Source organism: Fukomys damarensis, unplaced genomic scaffold (genome assembly GCF_012274545.1).
Source record: "Fukomys damarensis isolate Sample0158 unplaced genomic scaffold, DMR_v1.0_HiC HiC_scaffold_17, whole genome shotgun sequence".
Classification (NCBI taxonomy): Eukaryota; Metazoa; Chordata; class Mammalia; order Rodentia; family Bathyergidae; genus Fukomys; species Fukomys damarensis.
This window is the reverse complement of record NW_022900929.1, coordinates 6,949,495-6,955,870: the sequence shown is the minus strand read 5'-3', so window position 1 is coordinate 6,955,870 and position 6,376 is coordinate 6,949,495. Positions and strand designations below refer to the sequence as shown.

The 6,376-nt window shown below is 42.1% G+C and overlaps 1 protein-coding gene and 1 pseudogene across 7 annotated transcripts in view; one reads left to right on the top strand and one right to left on the bottom strand.

Annotated features, from left to right (window-relative positions):
* The window catches only part of Sun1 (Sad1 and UNC84 domain containing 1), a 53,290-nt gene that overhangs the window by 600 nt on the left and 46,314 nt on the right, over nt 1–6,376 (top strand). The window contains exon 1 of one of the 7 annotated variants that reach the window (XM_010635489.3): nt 161–181. The exons of the other annotated variants lie outside the window; for them this stretch is intronic. The gene's annotated coding sequence lies outside the window, so the exon portion shown is untranslated. Of the gene's footprint in view, nt 1–160; nt 182–6,376 lie in introns of those variants that run through there. 7 annotated transcript variants of the gene reach the window in all.
* LOC104870288 lies at nt 4,176–4,966 on the bottom strand (annotated as a pseudogene).

The following is a 6,376-nucleotide window of genomic DNA, read 5'->3' as shown; positions in this document are numbered from 1 at the left end:
GGGCGAGAAGACTGAGCCACCTGCCCTCTCACAGCCGGGCACGCGGGACCGTCACCTGTGCTGGTCACTGGCGTTTGTCTCTTCTTGAGCCTGAGTTTTGATCTGTTACTCTGTGTCTCTGTGTTACTCTGTGTCCTTACACCTGGACCACAGTTTTTGTAGAAAGTTTTGAAATACCGAGGTGTGTTTCCTCCAACTTTTTTTTCCTTCCAAGATTATTTTTTGTTATTTGAGACCTTTCACAGTTGTCTGAATTTAAGGATTGGCTTTTTCATGTCTGCACAAAAAGTTAACATTATAGAGGTAGTGTTGAATCTCTAAATCACTTTGGAGGGTTACTGGCATTACAATATTTGCGTAGTCTTTTAATCCTTGAGCCTGGTAGGTAGGCCTTTTAAAATTTCTTTCAACAAGGTTTTTGTGATTTTCAGTATAAGTCTTGTCATGTCATTTGTTTGGTTAAATTTGTTTCTAAAATTTTTATTCCTTCTGATGCTACTGTAAGACGAATTTTCATTTCAGATTGTTCAATGTTATGGTGTACAAGTGCAACCGGGGTGTTTTTAAAAATTTTTTATTTTGTTTTTTGAGCTACATTCTGAGTCTTGGGCTGGAGATTTAGCTCAGTGGTGCTGCTTCTGCTTCGCGAGTGCAGGTTCCCGAGTTTGATCCCCTGTACAAAAAAAATTTTTTTTTTTTTTAGTCTAGTCATGAACTGGTGATCCTCCTGCCTCAGCCTCCCGGAACGCTGGAATTTACAGCCGATTGCCTCCCCCCACACATTTGGCAACAATTGGTTTTTGTGTGCTGATCTTGCATCCTGCAACTTTGCTGAATTTATTAGCGCTAATATTTTTCTTTAGGTTCTTTAGGATTATATGTGAGGATGTGTCATCTGAGAATGGTGCCAATCTTACTACTTCTTTTCCAATTATATGCCATTTATTTATTTATTTTACTGAGTAGTTGCTCTGTTTAAGACCTTCAAGAACAGTGTTGTTTATCAGTTGTGACAGTGGACATTCTTGTCTTGTACCCGATCTTAACGGAAACTTTGTTTTACTCTTTTTTTTTTTTGGTCTTACATATTTGTGTGTGATATTGGTGATTATGCCCAATGCCTTTGTACTGAACTTCATCCCCAGCCCTTTTAAAATATTTATTTATTTAGAAAGCATCTTGTTAAGTCACCGAGTTATTCAGATGGGACTTGAACTTGAGATCCTTTTTATAAATTCTTAATCTCAGCTTCAGATTCTTCTTCACGTCTTTTTTAAATTGTGTGTCTTGCTAAGTTACTTAGGCTAATCTCAAACTTGTGATCCTCTTACCTCAGCTTCCCAGAGTGCTTAGATTACAGGTTTATGCCAGCATTCCTGGCTCAGTCTTTTACGTGGAAGTTGCTATTCTGCACCTAGTTTGTTGTATGTTTTATCCCAAAGGAGTATAGTGATTCTCTGGTGTTTAGCTGTTGAGATGATCATATGGTTTTGTGTATGTTTAAACAGACTTTAAGGATTTGATCCTTTTTCCTGTATTTTGGGTCTATCCTATTCCTTCACTTCCAAATGGAAACAGATACTTTGAGTCTTTTGGGTCTTCTGCAGTTAAAACTGGATTTATTTTTAGCATTCCCCATTTTAAGCTTATAATTCATATTTTTTTGGTCAAAGTCAGTTTTCATATGTCTAGCTTCCAAAAGTTTCTTGCTTGAGCCAGGTGTGGTGGCACATGCCTGTAATCAATCCCAGAACTTGGGAAGCTGAGGCAGGAGGATTGCTGTGATTTCAAGGCCAGCCTGAACTATAAAGTGAGACCCTGTCTCAAAAAAAAAAAAAGTTTCTTGTCATGGTTCTTCTTTTGTTTTTGTTCTCATAGATACATACCTTTTTAAAAATAGACCTTTGGGAAAATGGAATCTAGCATCGATGTTCAGCATATTTTTAATGTTGTTAAGGAGATTTCTGGGTGATATATTTTCAAAGAGTAATGGTATTTATTTATATACTTTTTTTTTTTTTTAACTCAGCGATCCTCTTGCATCAGCCTCCCAAGTGCTGGGATTAAAGACGTGCGCCACCAGGCCCGGCAGAATAGTGATATTTAATGGAGTGTGTTATCTGAGGTTCATGACCACTGTCTCCTGGTCCTGAATTTGTGACAGCTGAATGGTGTCCTAAATAGTCTTTTCTTCACCTTTCCAAATCTTGGAAACAGCCAATCTGAATTGGGTCATAGTAAGTGCAAGTGGCATTGTTCCAAGTGCTGACCCAGAGGAAGCCTCCCTTTATTCACCTACAACACTTGCTCTTCCCTGGATATTTCAGGGGAGGCGAGAGTCTTGGGAGCTATAAGACATTTTTCCTAGGCCCATTAATGCCTTGGGCCAGGCATTTCTGAGCACCTCTGTATTTATTTGTTTTGGGGGGATACCAGGGATCCAACTCCAGACCTTGTGCTTTTGAGGCAGGTGGCAGAGCCACTGAGCTAAGTCCCTGGCCCTCTGAGCACCTCTTTAAGGGACTTCCCTTACTACTGCTGTGAATACAGGGGTGGGGTGGGGTGGGGGTGTCCTGATCCTTGTGGTTAGAGGGGAGGTTGTCATATTTAGTAGCTTGGAAACAGGGTCTAGTTTTCTTCTTCCTTTCGCTCCCTAAATTTGGAACTCATTGCTGTTTTGGACTGCTTACCCTGCTTGGTTTTCATGTAGTGGGTCTGAGAATAGTAGCTCTGCATTTGAAGCAGTTTAGTTCTAGTGGGCCAAGAGAAACACAACATAGTGTTGATGCTTATAATAGCTATTTATTGTAGTTCGTGTTATAATTGGCTCTGCTTCATTAAGCAACTTGTATAGCTTATTAGTCAGTTTTACAGTTTCAGTTTTATTGGTAAGAACCTTTGTCCTGGTGTTTGGTTTTCATTTAGTCACATAAAGGTACACAGCAAATTGTAGTGTAGAAGGCAACATCTTAGTGACAGATGCTTTTTGCCCTGTGCAGAATTAAACTGTGGGTCACAGATGGGCTCTATCAAAGTGCCCAATCCAGACCTGCAGTTCCTGGTGGAGAGTGTTAAAGCTACCCTAGGGACACATGTGGTTTAAAAGTAGAGCAGCCCCTTGTCTGGCTGCTTTGTTTTTATTCTACTTATTTTGACTTTTAATCTGACTGAAAGATGTGGACTGTACCTAGAAAGTGAAAAACAGGTTGACTTATGATTTCTTTGCTGAGTGCTTATATATTCATGGTGCAGACATCTTCCGTACTGAAAGTGCTTACTTTTAGCCTGGTAGTAGGAAGAACAGAATAGTATGAGGGTAATCTAGAAAAGGTGTTAATGGATAAGCTGTGTTCAAAGAATAAATGAAATGCTACAGTTAGTGCTCCTGTTACCATTCCATAAAATTACCAAATAGTTGGAAATGGGAGTTTGCCAATTTTGGCTAGATGAATCTACCAAGAGAATGAGTAAAGAGAGTCCCAAGTCCTTGTGACCCTTACTGCTTTTCCTAATTTCTTACAACACTTGAGAGCATGACTCTTCCAGGGCATAGTCATAAAAGGAGCAGGAAGTGGTGGGTATGTATTTTCAGTTTAAGCAAGATGTAATGAATGGTAAGCTCCCACTTTGCAGCACTTTATTTACAGTGTTCCTCTGTCCCCAGTTAAGGGTTAACCCTGCAAGCGAGTGAAGCACAGTTCCTGTCCACGGTGTTCAGGGTCTAGCTGGAGAGAGAGACTCATTAATAAGTAAATGTTAGATCTATGTCGATGAGCACAAATGCTAGGGAGCACTAGCTAGGCACCTCACTGGGCAGGGTCCGCAGGAGCTGGTTTCTCAGCTATAGCTTCAGAAGGGAGTTAATCAGCCTGGTTGTGTGGCGGGACACAGGCATGGGAAGGGGTGTCAGGAAAGAAGGCAGCACTGCAGATGAGTACAGTTACTACAGGGCAGAACTGGGGAGGAGAGCAAGAGGGGTGTGGGTGGGATGTGAGGAGGGAAAAATGGAGGGGCAGAGGTGTGTTCAGGGGTCTACAGTAGGAGCCCAAGAGAGTAAGGGGTCTGAGTTCCTTGTGGGCTCAATGAGGTAGTTTTCTTTTTTGAGCATGCTACCATGCTGTATTTATTACTTGAGTACAGATAACTTCCCTCCTCTTAATCACCTAGAGACTATTTCACCTGCTGCTCTGTTTGACTGCCAGCCTCTTGTCTCTCTTCCACAGTGGTGAGAGGGATGTCCTTTCCCCGTGGAAGAGAAATACCCATGGTTTGGTGCCTTTGCCAATAACAAGAATGTTGGAGAGCCGGGTGGCAAAGCTGTTGCCATTGGCATCTTTCACATGAAACACATCAAAAGAGCCAGGATGTCTCTCCCTGATGGTTATCACACCAGTCCTTCCTAAGCTGGCACCTCTAGTCACCATTACACAGGTTATCAGAGTCAAACTTGATAAAATTGTTAATCTTGTTAGTATCCAAATCAACCTGGATGGTGTCATTCACCTTAATGAGGGGATCAGGGTAGCAAATGGTGCAGCATCATGGGTTATCAGATGTGGGATTCCTTTTGTGCCCCCAAAGATCTTTATTACTTTGCATAACTTATACTTGGCCTTCTCCCGTGTAATGTGGTGAATAGTAAAGTGACCCTTGGTGTCATAGATCAGACAGAAATTCTCTCCAGTCTTGTCAATGTTGACAGCATCCGTAAAATCATCAGGGTAAGTTATATCAGTTTGGACTTTGCTTTCCCTCTTAATGAAGCTCGACATGCAATTTATCTTTACTTCATCACCAGTCACGGCATACTTAAGTCTGTTCCTTAGGAAATGGTGAGAGGCAGACATTCTCTCAGCTCCTAGGGAACAGTGGATGGATGAGGAGCAAACACACCGGTCAATTTATCCAGCACCCCATGCTTAGGAGTTGCTACCCACTTCAGATGCTTCTTAGGACCACAAGCCATGGCTGTGTTGGGAACAGAAAGAGGATTAGTTTGAGGGGGAAAGGCTGGAGCTGGGAAGCTCTTCTGAGTGCCTGCAGGGAGCCAGCCAGAGATGGTGGATAGCGGAGGGAATAAAGGGAAGAAGCAGGCATCCAGGGCAACTGAGTCCTGGGATGCTTGACTTGTAGTTGGGCCTGGTGGAAATACCCAACATGAAATGAAACCAGGTGCCAGCTCCTGTATACAAATGTGAATTGCACAGGGGTTAAATAAATTACAAATGGCTTGGCATATGAAATCAAAGCAGTCAATAGAAGACCCTACTACAGATTAGCCCTGTACCTTTGACTTAAAGATGCCTTTCCAGAAGTAGGACAAGTAAGGGAATGCCAGACCTGGTGGCAGAGTCACATACATGAAATTATCAATGGCAGTACCCCTGAAATATTTCACATATGTAAGGCCATTATCCTACTTATGTAGGAAGATAGTTGGGCATGATAGCAAAAGCCTATAATCTCAGGACTCTGAGAGACTGAGGCAGGAGGATCTCAAGTTGGAGCCCGGCTTGGACAACTTAGTCGTGTAGTGAGACTCTTATCTCAAAAAATCCAAAAGGGCTGGGGATGTATGTAGCTCAGTAGGAAGGCCCTGGGTTCAATTCCCATTACTAGGGGGGAAAAGTAGGAAAGAGTCCCCTAAATGGATAAGTACAATGGGCTGCAAAACACAAAAAGATGTTTCAAGTCATTGATAACAAACAGTGCTGTCAGGCTGGCACATAGTCCCAGCACTCCGTTCCAAGTGCAAAGCTGCTACCTCTAGTCACTTCCTTACAATATAAATGGCAAAGGCAGTCCTTCCGATTGCACTGGTCAAAAGGAGATTTTATGTGCACTGTAGAGGCAAATAAAATGAAATTCTTTTAAATTCCTGCATTCTAAGAAGAAAGACTTTTTCGTTTGTTTTTTGGGACAGGATCTCTCTATGTAGAGTTGAGACTGACCTGGAATTCACTATGAAGCCCACGGTGGTCTCAAACTCACAGTGATCTTCCTGCCTCGGCCTCCCGAGTGCTGGGATTACAGGTGTGTGCCACCAGGTCCGGCTAAAGACTCTTGACCGTAATATGTACCAGACTAAATAATTTGGTCTTGGGCTTTTGCTAAAACTTGATTGTTGCTGTAAGAGGAAGTGGTGCTCTTAAAAAGTCTGGAGTCCTTATCATTAAATGTGTATGTGTGATGATGCAACTTCACTTAGAGCAGAGATATTCTCCATAACACTCAGCTGTTTGCCCACCTAACCCACCCCCTTCCTGTTGGCTCATCATTTCAAAAAAGAAAAATGATAGTTTAGCTTGGCTAGAAGATAATCTTTCAGTCCAGTGCTGCTGCTGCTAAAAACAACTTGACTTTTTTGTTTTCATAT